We start from the raw sequence: 14,557 nt of genomic DNA on the forward strand, positions 1-14,557 counted from the left end.
TTGATTTCAAGGCTAGCACACTATTCAATAGGAGACATTGACTGCAACTTACATTTTTTAATTGACAGTTTTATTATTGTTGTTGTTTCAATGGTGTCTGACTCTTTGTGGTCCTATTTGGAGTTTTCTTGGCAAAGATACAGGAGTGAGTGGTTTACCATTTCCTTCACTAGCTCATTTTACATATGAGGCAACTGAGGCAAACAGAATTAAGTGACTTGCCCAGGGTTATACAGCTAGTAAGTGTTGGATGCTAGATTTGAACTCAGGTTTTCTTCACTCCAGGGACTGTACTTTATCCACTGTGCCACCTAGATGGCCTAAGTGCCAATTAAGAGGAAATAAATTTCTAACATCAAAGGAATGCATAGAAAATGAATATTATTCAAATCAATGTTATTTCTGCATCCAAAGGATTTTTTGCTTAATTTACTTAACGAATTAAATCAATTTCACTAGTTCTTAGCCTCTAGTCCAGCAAGAGGGCACCACTACTTTAAGCTAGCCAGAATTTTGTATATTTATAATTTGCTTTAACTCATCAAGAGAGAACTGGTCACCAGCTGGGCCCAGTGACTTAAGAAATTAAGAAAACGATAAGGAAAAAAGTGATATAGTATGTTCTGGCTTGCTGGTTTCCTGATTATACAAAAAGTGTGCTCCCTGTTGGGAAGCAGAAACAGGGGTAATAGCAAACAGATCTGACAACCTGCACTTTCCCAGCTGTAAGGAATCAAGGACTCTTGTGCCTGGAATATTTGATTGCTTTCCCTCCCTCCTGTCACAGTTGGTCTGAATAAACAGTGTGCTACCCTCCATGAGTGCAGTAATAGAAATACCACTGGCATTGGAGAGTGCTTTTATGTGGTCCAAATCATGTCCTAATTTAAGGGGTCAGGTGTGGTGCAAGAAAGGTTCAAGTGCCTTCAGGGTAAGAGACAGGGAAAACTATGAAAAGAATCCCTTATCCCAAACCTCTCTGCTCCTAGTCACAGAGGCCTGGAGGGTGGATGAAGATGTGCAAGATGGCATGAATTTTAATCGGGAGGGCAGTGTCCAGCTAAGGTGGATCAAGGTGATAATCTCAGGCTAACCAACTTAAAATGGAGTCTTCTTAAGATTTTAAGATGGAAGTGCCCTGAAGGGATGGATCTGGGCACACCCATAAACAAGGAGATATTAAAGTGTGAAGGAAAACCAATGGCAGACTGGTTAAGAAGCTATTTCCATTGGGTTAAAATAGATGCCGTTTTAAACTGCTGTCAGCAAATGTTTAACCTAGCGTAATGCTCATAGTGAGTCCCAAGCGGACTACTTAAATAGATGCTCATTTGTGATTAAGGCCTGCCTCAGGTGGTCCACATCACAGATCTTACACTTATTGAGAAATCACAAGGTTGCTTTTAATCTGAGCTCCTCAGCTAGCATTAAGCAAGGGGGAAATTTGGTGTAGTTTTAATCAGAATAAGTTGCTAATAAGGGGATGTCGAGGCTGCTATATGCAGAAGGGAGTTGGGGAAAGTGTTGGTTCTTGAGAAAATGAAAGAAGGAAGGGACTTTCATTTTTGATGAGGAAACATAATAAAATATGGGTAAGATGGGTCAGGCAGTCAACAAGCATTTATCAAGCACTTACTATGTTCCAGCTACTGTGCTAAGCATTGGGGATGAAAATACAATAAAAAAAGAAAGGAACTTACATTATAATGGGGGAAGATAACCCCTAAAAGACAGGAGAGGGGTGAGGGAGAGGGGAAGATGGTAGTGAAATCCAGAGAGTCAGAAGGTAACCTAGGAGAGAAAATCAAAGATGGAGAAATTGGGCCCTTGCACAAAAAGGGAGAAACTCACCAATAGAAAAAGGGTGCTACATGGGTGGTATGTTCCTAGGTGAAAAGGATGGAAAAATACCTCGGGAGACATTACAATGGAACTGTCCAAATGATTTTGGTTTGCTGGAATTGATGTCAAACATTGTTTGATATGATGATGATAGGATCAGAAGATCACAGATTTAGAGCTGAAAGTGAGCTGTCAAGTGCAATCCTGTCATTTTATAAATGAGAATCCTGATGCCAAGAGAGATGAAATGACTTGCTCTAAGTCACACAGGTAGCCAGTGAGTGGTAGAGATGGGATCTGAACCACAGCTATGATTAAGACGATGACGATAATAGAAAAAAAATAGACTGCCACCTGGGGCATGGACTGATTTTTGTTATAAAGCTATTTTTTGTTGTCATGGTATGTGTTGTCTCATGGTACACAGTTTATCCAGGGCTATCAAAGGCTATGCCAGTGCAGAACTAGCACCATTAACACCTTACCAAGCTGGAAAGGCTTCAAGTACAAACCCAGTGATCTGTGTGTTGTCCCTGAACCAGCCTAGTTAAGTTCAAAGAGTCTCATGGTCACTATAGGAAGATGATTTTTTTTTTTTTGGCCATAACAACCCCTAAAGTCACAGAAGAGTTTTAATAAATATTGATGGTGAAATGTCTAGACCAATGGCTCTGATACTGATGATGAAGATGATGGGGCTGGTGGCAGTGAGGAGGATAATGATGCCAGCAGCTGGAATTTATTTGGCTCTTAAAAGTTTGCAAAGCACTTTATATAGATCATCTCATTCACTCTCCCCACAATAATCTTGAGGGGGTAGAAGAGGCAGAAGGATAAGACTCATCATAGAATCTTACAAGTGTAAATGAACATCCCCTCATTTAAAAATTATTTTATTTTTTTATTCTGAACTTGAACAGCAAATGTGATCATTTTCATATACAGAGCAGAACAGAAAAAGAGGATTGCATAGGCATCTGGGCTTCTGCACCAGGCACAGTTTGTTTTTCCCATTGAACACATATAACAGATTTAAAATGTGATTTTCAAAGTTGTCTTGCTTGTCTGTTTCCTACTAACCTTCCTTCTTTTCTCTCCTTTGCATTTAAAGACCCTCTTTTCTGTTTTTCTAAAGTTTTGTTCACCCTATCACTAGTTTCCTCTTTCTTCCAATTGAAAGAGAAAAAAAAACAAAACAAAAACCCTTGCATCAGATATGCAGAGTCAAGTAAAACAAAGCCCCACATTGTCTAAGTCTGAAAATGTGTGTCTCATTCTTCCCTGAGTCCATCATCTCTCTACCAGAAGCCAATTTCCTCAGTAAAATTCTGGCCCTAAGGAGTGAAGTGATTTGTTTAAGGACATACAGCTAATTAGCAGCAGAACTGGGTCTTGAATCTGTAACCCTTTCCCATTTCAATGCCCTTTCCACTATGCCATGTCACTTTGAGTTAGGCCATTGGGGAGCATCATTTCTGTAGGACTGGTCAGCACTCTGACCAAACACATGATCTAAGACCAACATCAGATATGAATATTTCATAGGATGGATTTAGGTTAGGTGTTAAGTAGTGACTGTTCATATCCAATGCACTAATTCATTTGCTAATTCATTTGCAAAGCATCTGTTTGCCCTTGTTTTAGGGGGAAGCTGAGAATAAAAACAGAAAAGGGGAAGGTGGCAGAAAATTAGCCTGGAAAGGCTATATAAAGAATCAGTGTAAGGTCTTCATTCTTGTGACTAGAAATAAAGCCAGGAGGGAAGGGGGGAAATCCAAAAGTAACATCACTGCAGGAAAAACAAATACATCAGAGAAACCAAACAATAGAGAAAACAATATTACTAGAGAAACGAGTAATACGAGGAAAAGTAGTAGTAAAAAAATGCTTTGTTTTGTGACCAAACAGATTTTATTCACAAGAGACAACTTTCCTAAAATATAACAGAAAGAAGTCATCTTAATAAATGGATACCTCAAATCAACTTGCAAGGAATGTACTGCAGGAAAAGCATTAGATTAGGAAATGGGTTGAAATTGCAGTCCCATCGTTAACTTACTGTGCGACATCGAGCAGGTGTTATAATATCGCTGAGCCTCAGTTTCTCCAATTACAAAATGAAGACAAAGCAACTTGCGCTGCTTGCCTCACAAGACTGTTTTCCTTTGGGGTAAAGGTCACATGAAACATGCCACATGAAAGGGCTTTTACCTCTTTTAGTGCTAGACAAATGTGAGATGACACAGGCTATTTTAGTGATAATATTATAAAAATGATATGCTAAATGAGTCTGGATAGAAACATCCAGGAAATCCCTAAATTAAACGATTAGAAACATATCATTTGTGCCTTCTTGGACCCAGGCTTGGAAAGAAAAGACACAAATACACTTAAGTAGGGCTACCTGCGTCCTAATCTTTGCTCTGTCAAGAGCTTAGGGAAGTGACTAACCTGGACACCTGGGTCTTAGCTCATGTAGAAAATGAGGGGGTTGTATTGAATGAATACCCACATTCTTTCTCATTCTAGACCAGGTCCTTAGAGAGATTTAGGGTATGATAGAGTGTTGAACTTGAATTCAGTAGAGAGTTGGGTTTGAATCCTATCTCTGATACTTACTAGCTGGGCAAATGTTTTTAATCTCTCTGGACCTGGAAGTCCACATCTATAAAATGGGGATAATAATATCTCCACTTCATACGGTTGTTGTGAGGATTGAATGAAATAATTTCTGTTGAGCACTTTGCAAATCCTAAAGTGCTATGTAAACATCGTTTCATCATCATTAGAATTAGCTTCAAAGGATCCTCTTTCAAGAACTCAGCATTTAGAGGTGGATGAATGCCGAACAGGAACGAACACACACACACACACACACACACACACACACACACACAGAGAAATTTAAATCAATGAGAAAGATCAATATGCCTTAAACAGGGTTTGAGCTCCCAGAGTTCAAGTTGAGAAAAGCATTATTGTTAGCCCGGAGGAAAACATTTTAATGCCTAAAGGCAAGAATATCCAGGAGCTCCCACCACCCATCTTAAAAGAAAGAAAGGGCATGATCATGAATTGAGAAAGGGAAAGTAACAGATTTCCTCCCCGCCTCCCTGCTAGCCCTAGTCATCAGGTGACCACAGAAAAGTCCACTAGTGAGCTGGAGTACTCTGGTGTCCTCTGGGAGAAGTCTGTGGAAGCTTGCCAGGGACAGAATGGAAAGACAAGCTAGCCTGATAAACTGTCACATTTTATGGTGTGTTGAATAATAGATGAGACTCTCACAAAAATACTGAATCAGTAAATTAAAAAAAAATTTCTAAAGCATATAGAATTTCCCTCTAAAGTGTGCATTCTATACAAAGATGCTGTTCCTGATCTGTGGTCAGTAGGTCATTAATTGTACGTGGAGCCTTCTTCTAGTGGCAAGGATAGAATCGCTCTGGTCCATCCACCCTATTTTTGATAAATGTCATGCCCTTGAAAAATAGCTGGGCAATTTCAGGATTCATGTGATCAAATAACACAGGAAAGCTAATTGTCCCTTAGGGAGACCAGAGCAATGACCTTGACCTTATTTAGGCCATGCTCTAACTTCCTTTCCTAATGGCTTTGGACAAGGATATAATGACAACAATAGTAACATTAAAAACTAAGTGAACCCAAGAATCAGGTGGGTGTTTGCCCATCCTACATCCCAGCCAAGCTGGGCTACTTGGCATTCCCTAATCTTGCCCTAGCCCTTTCCATGTCTTTGCATTTGCACAGGCTAGAATTGAATCCATTTGCGTTTTGACCTCTTGAAATTTGTTACTGTTCAGTCGTTTCTGTCTGGGACTCTTCATGATTCCAATTGGGGGTTTCTTGGCAAAGATCCTGGAGTGGTTTGCCATCTCCTGCTCATTCTACAGATGAAGAAACCGAGGCAAACACGGTTAAGTGACTTGCCCCGGGTTACACAGCTAATAAGTGTCTGAGGCCAGATTTGAACTCAGGTAGGTCTTCCTGACTCCAGGCCCACCACTCTATGCACTGCCCACCTATTTCAATGCTTCCTTTCAAAATCCAGCTCAGGTTTTCTATGATGCCATTTCTGACCAATCCAGTTAAAAGTATCCCCTGCTCCAATCTGCAACCCTTTCTGGCAAGTCAAAAGCATTTATTAAATACTTACTATGTGCCAAGCATTGCTGGGTCTCTTCTGTATACTTATCACATCAGAATATGTTGCATTCTCATGATTTCTTTTGTGTATATGTTTCATACCTCTGTGAGATTGTAAGTATTTTGGGGCAGGAAACAGATAGTGTTTTATTCTTGTAAGACAGTTAGCCACATAGCATAGCAGATAGGTCTAGTTCAAATTGTCCCTCAGACATCCAGTAGCAATGTGATCCATGGCAAGTCACGAAGCCTTTCTTAGCCTGAGTTTCTTCTTCTGTAAAATGGGGGATAATAATAGCACCCACTTTCAAGAGTTCTTTCGAGAATCAAATGAGATGATCTATGTAAAACGCTTTGCAAACTTCAAAGTGCTATATGAATGTTAGCTTTTATTATGATTGTATCCATAGCACAGAATTCAAAGCTCTGAACATAGAAGATGATCTATATGTTTATTGGATTGAATTTATGAGTGCATTATCTTATTTGCTCCTCACAACAACCAACAATGGGGTAGGTACTCCAGGTATTATTGTCACTCTTTTGTAGATGAGAAATCTGAAGCTCAGACAGGTGCTGGCACGTCCAGGGCCACAGAGCTAGTGAGCCCCACAGTCAGGATTCAAAAGCAGGTCTTCCTGACTCAGAGGTTGGTACTCTATCCACTTTTATCACGTTGCCCCCTCACAGAACTGAGTTATTAACTCAAACGGATGCAAATGTCTGCCCAGTTATTTCCCTTATCTTGGATTTCCCTCTCTCCTGAAAGAAGGGCTCACCACTTGTTCCCAAGGCTGATTCCAGAAGACAATAGGCATCCGCCTTGATAAAGACTTGGACTGGGGGCAGCTAGGTGGCCCCGTGGATAGAGCACTGGCCCTGGATTCAGGAGGACCTGAATTCAAATCCAGCCTCAGACACTTAACACTTACTAGCTGTGTGACCCTGGGCAAGTCACTTAACCCCAATTGCCCCACCCTGCCCCCCCCAAAAAGACTTGCACTTTCTCACAGTCTTCCAACCAAGTGGCAGCTCTGACCCAGGGGCACATCAAAGGAAGCTGGATTACAAAATCCTGAAGCAGAGTTAGTTAACCTAACTCCCAAATCGTGGCAGCTCTTAGCTAAATGGTCATTTAAAAATCAAGAAATAAAAATAACTACAGCAGAATCCCATTTTCTGATTGCAAGAAATAAATTAATCCGGCCATAATCTAATGCCCCTCATTACATATTCTAGACAAATGGATGTGGGTTTTAGTTTTAAAATATCTTCTTCCATTTACAAACCTTTCTTCTGAAAAAAAAAAAAAGACAGTTTGTCGGAACTTGAAGGCACTTTTAGGGGTCGTCTACTGCAGGTCCATCACTTTACAGATACACCCCCCACACCCCTCACATTAGCAAAGAGAGGGCAAGCTTCTGGCTTGTCTACAATAGCACCTACTTTAAGAACAGAAAGCCCTGGGCAGTAGAGGAGGAAAATAGTTACGTCCAAAGCTTAAAGGTAGGAAAGAAAGAAGTCATCCTCCGAATCTCGGCCTACTGCCCGTTGTCCTGACTTTTGTCCTGCCGCCGGATGCTGATGCCTCTGGAGGAGAGAGTGAGGCTGACAACTTTGTGCAGCTCCGCCTTCACGCACAAGTCAAGACATCACCCATGATGCCCTTGGTCCTCTTCAAAACCGAAGGACAGACAACTCATCTGAACTGTTGTCAGGAGAAATGAGGAATGAGGAATGACCACTGAATGAAGGAGAGAGACTGAGCACCGTTTCCTCCACCATCGACCCTAAACAGAGCTGATTACTAACCATCCTTGCTTAGGCTTCCATTAAGATTGTCTGAGCTGCCGGCTCCAATTTCCAAGTTTCATGATAGGCCCCCAAGAAGACCAGTTATTTGGAACCTGGATAATGAGAGGCAAACACAACACTCCCCTCAAGGATTTCAGGAAGAATTGGGGGCAAAATAAATATCTAAACTACTTGTGAACTGGTGTCTCTCTGCTCCTTTTTTTTTTTTTTTAAGTGAGGCAATGGGGGTTAAGTGACTTACCCAGGGTCACACAGCTAGTAAGTGTTAAGTGTCTGAGGTCGGATTTGAACTCAGGTCCTTCTCACTCCAGGGCCGGTGCTCTATCCACTGCGCCACCTAGCTGCCCCCATGAACTCTAATCTTAATGGTGGGTTAGGAGGGGTGTAGGGTGGGGATTGGAACATTGGAGGTAGAGGAACTGGGTCCAAATACTGCCTCCCTTACTAATCACCTGTGTGACCTTGGGCAAGTCAATTTATCCTCCATGCCCCAGGCAACCCTTTAAACCATACATTAAAGAAGAGTGTCTAAGAAGGTGGGTTAAATGTAAGGATTCCATATTGGCACGGCATTTGTTTACATATTTTATATGTGTGTGTGTATGTATGTATAGATGTATACATATATATTATATGTATTGTGAGAAAATTATTAATAATAGAGGTTTGGGGACTCCCAGAGACCCCTGGCAGAGAGAGCCTGGCCTGACCTTTCTTAAGGTCAGCCCAGAGTCGGGAAGTTACCTTACTCAAAACCACACCCACCTGAAAGCCTTGTTCACCAGAGGATCTGTTCTCTGTGCCCTGACCTCAGCACGACTGCGCTGAATCACCCCCAAATCCAGTGAACAAATAGATTTGAATGATGCTAGCCAATTAGCTTTGAGCAATGTGTATGGACGGGCTTTCCTCCTGCCCACAGCAAGCTTACACAGACACTCTCTCTATGGCCCGGGGAACTTGGTGAGAGCAGACACAGCCCACTAGGGTCCCCCATTTTCTCTGTTCTCTCTCTCCTCTTTCCTAGCTAGGCCTTCCTATCTTTCAGAGCCATGTGAGTTCTCTTTACTAATACTTAATATACTTTAATAAATGCTTAATGCCCCAGTACTGGTACAGTAGCTTTTAATTTCTAAGTAACAAATATATTATAAATCCCAGCTAAATTCCCTAATACTTGGGACAATTATAGGGCGACCACATATAGTTTTACTCACCACAGTATATACATGTCTATATATACATATATATCTATGTATATATATATATATATATATATATATATATATACACATACACACACAATATTGCTATGATTCGGCAAGTCAAATTAGAGATCAATTACGAAGCAGCAATGTATAAAAATTACTAAATCTGTTTTTTCTTAAATTGAAATCCATTATTATAAGGATTCTTAATTTGGGGTTGGAGAATTTTTAAAAAAATTGATGACTATATTTTGATGTAATTGATTTGCTTCATAATCCTATGAATTTCATTTTACTCATTTAAAATAATTTTTTCTGAGAAGGGGTCCATGGGCTTCAAATTGTCAAAGTGGCCCATATCAGAGGAAAAATTCAGAACCCCGCAGGCTCCCCCCCCCCCTTAATGTCATTATAATGTAAAGGAGGCAAAATATCCTCCAGACCTGACCTTGGGTAAAGTTTGAAAAAGAAAGAAAGGTGGTATCTTTCCCTTTCTAAATCCCTCCACATGCCTCCCTTCCCCTGCAATGCCCCTTCTGCTCCTTGCTTGTCCCCGAATGTCCACCAGCCTCCTTTTCTTGTACCACATTCACCTCTGCGTTTGAGGCTTCTCTGTCCCCACTCTGGGGCTATGGTTCAGGGTGACAAAATAAAACTTAGACCCCCTCCCCCCCACCCCCCTCCAGTTTTCCAGAGCTAAGGCCCAGCAAATAAGCTGTGCCCTGAGCTTGGCAGGACAACAATCCTTTGCGAGCTCTTTGGATGATCTCACCCTCTGGGCTGGGCACATGATTCACCAGGTGTTCTCTGATCAAAGACAAGCACTGGACAAACTCACTAAGTCCTACAATGGATCAAACTTGTCACATGCTTGCTGCTCCCTCACTGTCAGGGCTACAACTCACTGGGCAGCCACTAGTGTAAATAATGAGATCTCCCCACTAGGGGCGGGGCCCCCTGCACATATGTCTCTAGCCCCTCCTTGCTTGCAAGCCTTTGTCCTCATTTTGAAAATAAAACTTCCTTTTAATTCCTGACTCACCCGTCTCTGGCCTACTCTGTTCAGCTCTGGCCATTCACAGGTTAGAAGCTAGTTCCATCTGGTTGGCAAGAGGTATGTGCACTGGATTTAAAGTTAGGACCTAGCTTTGAATCCTCAATAAATAGCAATATCGCCTTGGGCAAATCATTTCATTTTTCTGGGTTGCATTTTTCTCTGCTCTAAAATGAAGGAGTTGGAGAGATGAATACTAAGTCCATGATCTTAATTCACATGAAGGTACTAACATGGAGGATTCCCAGATAAGTCATACATAGTTGGGAGTGTGTGAACCTGGACAGGTGCTCTAATGGTGGAATTTCAGGCAGGCTAGTGGAGAGATATTTTAAAGTAGGAGGACCTTTCATCCAGTCACAATAAAACATGTAGTTTAAACCACCTAAAACATATAGCTTCTAACCCTCCTGAGTTGGCCTGGATATCCTTCCATCTCCCAACAGTCTATTAAGATGGAATTTGCTACTCTGTGAGAAGAATAATGAGACAGGAATAAAGGATGTTGAAAGAAAGCCTTGGAACGCCTTGATGCCCACAAGCCAGCAACCACCAAACGCTGCAGACGTGGTGAACTGAGCTCACTCCATTGCATCCAAGCCTGTTAGCCCAAATGATACAATCCCCATTAAATAGTGAAAGCTAGGACATATGGCCTGCTAGGGACAGTCACAACAACAGACTTGGAGGAGCAGTTTTGATGACAGGCTCATTTTTCCTGCCTTAAAAAAAAACATACCTAGTCTCGAGGCATCAGGAGACAATTAGCTCATAAAATGGATTCTCCTGGAGATGCCTATGCCTCTTGAGATGCCTATGTCTCTCTCCTTCCAACTACAGGCGTCGCCCTTAAAATTTCCTGATGAAATATGCCAAACTGTGGCAGAGAACAGATGAAAATTTGTCCTAGCATCTTAGGCTTTAACACACTTTCTTGAGTTGAAAGCAAAAAAGCAAAAAAAAAAAAAAAAAAGGAAAAAGAAAGATAATTCAAATGTTCCCCGGGAAGCTGCCAGAAGTCTTCTGCAGAAAAAAAAATGTAAAAGCAAATGTTTCAGTTTTCATGAAAAACAAGGCATCCTGGCAATGTGTCTAATACGTGTCAAAATATGTTTTGCAGGATGCCCTTGAAATAAGAGACTTGGTTAACAAGCCTTACAGTTATAATGAACTGGAAGATGAGCAAGGAAATTAACATATGCAATTAACATATTAAACATATGTACAGTAAATGGGTCCTAATGAAATGGCCCTTTTGGATGATTGAAGGTTAGGATTCTGAGGAAACCTATGTATTGATCACTAAGGCCCTCTAGGAAATGGATAAGAAGATAAGTGGGGAGATGGGGTAAAGGGTCCTGGGTCTGAATTCTAACTGTGCCAGTTACCTGTGTAACTTTGAGTAATTGATTTTGTTTCCTTGGGCCTCAGTTTTCTCAATTGCAAAATGAGGAAGTTATATTACATGTCTTGAATGACCCCTTCTGGTTCTCAATCTGTGACGTGGGTTTAGATGGTGACTGAATTTGGGATGATCGTAGAAGTGAATTTTTATTTAAAAAAGTCAAAATCGGGGCAGCTAGGTGGCGCAGTGGATAGAGCACTGGCCCTGGAGTCAGGAGTACCTGAGTTCAAATCCGACCTCAGACACTTAACACTTACTAGCTGTGTGACCCTGGGCAAGTCACTTAACCCCAATTGCCTCACTAAAAAAAAACCCAAAAAAACAAAAAACAAAACAAAAAACCTAAAAAAAAAAAAGTCAAAATCTTTTACTATTTTTTTATCTTTTACTATTGGAAATATTCTTCTACTAAAACTATGGATGATAGAGCCACAAAATATCATAACTGGGAGGGGCCTTAGAGACATCTAGGTAAACTCTCTCATTTTACAGATGAGGTAATCCAGGCCTAGAGATGTGATTTGCCCAAGGTTACATAGCTCTTTCCGAAAGCAGTCTCCTTTTCTTTCTTATGTTCAATCTACTAAGGTCATAGGTGACTCCAGTGAAGGCAAGTGACAAATGTGGAAACATGCTCAATGTCTAGTCTACCTGTAAGTTCAAAGTCACAGGTGCATTATATTTGACCCACCCTCTGATAGAGCTATGGTATATTATGAGTGCAGTAGATGAGGATAATGAAAAACTCAGGATGATTGGTAAGGTCCCTTCTAAAATCTGTGGTCTCACCAGAGATGAATCGATGAGAAGGGCACGTAGGGGCTACCCATCAAATGATAAGGAGAAAGTGAAAGACCTAGGGCCTGAACGTCCCCAAGAATTCTAAATTCTGCCATCCTCAGGTCCGCTCATTGGCTGCAATAGCACCTCTGCAAGGTAGGTTGGCAAGTAACCTCTCGGTTGGATCTAACTAGATCGTAAAGACTCATAGTGAAGACAGGCAATGTGGTTCAGGGCAAGGAACACAGGACTTGGAATCAGAAGGCCTGGGTTCAAGTCCAGTCTCTGCTACGTATGACTTGCATGGTCTTGAGCAGGCTGTTTTAGCTCTCTAGGTCTGAGTCGCCTCACCGATAAAATGGAGGTGGGGTGGGGAATATATGAGATGTGGTTTTCAAGGTCTCTCCATGCTCTAAAGCTTGATCCCAAGCTGTAGTGTACTGGAAAGTAAATTGGGCTTGGGGTCAGAAAACCTGTGTTTGGTTCTTTGCTGTGCCAATGTGCTGAGCCGTGGGCCTTTAAACTTTTTTATTTTGCTTTTAATTTATGAAATAAAAAGAGCATTTCTATAACACTGTATAACACAAAAGATTGCACACGAAACTGCAAATTTATTGTGTACAACTTGCTATTCCTTTTAAATATATAATAAAGTTATCATGTAACTTTCTTTTTTTTCCTTTCTTCTCCCCGGCCATTAGACACAAATAGGTATATAACTCTGAGCAAATCTTTTTTTTGTGTGTCTCAGTTTCTTTATCTATAAAACAGGGGTGATTATCAATCTCAATGAATTGTTATGAGAAATTCACTTTGTAATCTGCTTTGCACTATATAAATGTATTGTTTTCTCATAATTATTACTGCCTTTATTATTTATTCTGAGAGAACAATGAAGCTATGCAAAAATGAAGACATTGAAGTTTGTCGTTTAAAAAAAATTTTTTTAAGGGGCAATGAGGGTTAAGTGACTTGCCCAGGGTCACACAGCTAGTAAGTGTCAAGTGTCTGAGTCCAGATTTGAACTCAGGTCCTCCTGAATCCAGGGCCAGTGCTTTATCCACTGTACCATCTAGCTGCCCCCAAAATTTGTCCTTTTTGCCCATTTATTCATATGTTTGTGTTTCCTCCTCCCTTCTGATGCCCCTTTCTGCTTCCTTTTATTTTTTTTATTTTATTTTATTTTATTTTTGTGCGGCAATGGGGGTTAAGTGACTTGCCCAGGGTCACACAGCCAGTAAGTGTCAAGTGTCTGAGACTGGATTTGAACTCAGGTCCTCCTGAATCCAGAGCCAGTGCTTTATCCACTGCACCACCTAGCTGCCCCTCCTTTTATTTTTACAAGGAGTTCAGGTTCCTGTGACTAATGATTGGCTTCCTAGGGGCTTCCTCTTGGGGTGTCTCAACTGGGCTTGCCTCCCAGTCACTGACCTACGTTTCATAGTTTTTCCTCCCTTCCAAATCTTCTATATCCCCCATCAAAACTTATCTATCCTTCATTCCCTTAGAATTCTGCTAGGTCACCGGAGTGACTTTGAGAAAATCAGTTCCCCCTCTGAACATTTGTTCCCTCATCTTCAAATAAATGGGTTGAACGAGACAACATCCAAGTTTCCTTATAGCTAGAAATCTAGAATCCTGTGATTCTGGGTGACTGAAGATAGACCGAGTTAAAATCAGGTGTTAATGGCTTAAAAAAAAAAAAAAACTTATATAGTATCTCTCCAAGATAACTTGTATTTAAAGAGAGAACTTGAGTGCTTGAACTCCAAAGAGTCGGTAATGTGAAAATTTCAGACAACATAGCAGGGCTAATGAGACACATCCACTTACGCCAATGCCTCATTGTGACATCAAGATGACTGGATTCTTGAAGGTTTCATCAGCATAGTGTCAGCTCTGGTAGCTCTTCTCAAATTAGAAAAGTTTCAAATACAGACTCAGAGGTGCATTATGTGTCTGTCATTAGAAGACCAGTCTAGCTAAGTGTAGAGAGACTCAGCCTTAAATGAGTTGTTTTTTGTTTTTTTCGTTTTTCAGCCATGGCAATTCACAAAGACATCTATTAAGACGTGGGGGAGGACAGTCGATTGTGATTTGCCCCAGCTGGAAAAAATGCCTTGAAGTACATCTATGTATAAATATATCTTGTTGGTCATACGGTGATTATTTTTTCTTTTGTTATATTAACTATCAAAGCCCATCTACTAAATCACAAAGGATTGTGAACTACATCTGTAGAGGTAATGAAAGTAAAATTACAGATTATTGATGTATTGAAGAAGAGGA

General features: G+C 40.9%; 1 protein-coding gene across 2 annotated transcripts in view; it reads right to left on the reverse strand.

Moving 5' to 3' along the window:
* Positions 1-14,557, reverse strand: part of LOC122729861 (myosin VIIA and Rab interacting protein) — a 441,763-nt gene that overhangs the window by 14,467 nt on the left and 412,739 nt on the right. The window lies entirely within an intron of this gene.

Source organism: Dromiciops gliroides, chromosome 5 (assembly GCF_019393635.1).
Source record: "Dromiciops gliroides isolate mDroGli1 chromosome 5, mDroGli1.pri, whole genome shotgun sequence".
NCBI classification, from domain to species: Eukaryota; Metazoa; Chordata; class Mammalia; order Microbiotheria; family Microbiotheriidae; genus Dromiciops; species Dromiciops gliroides.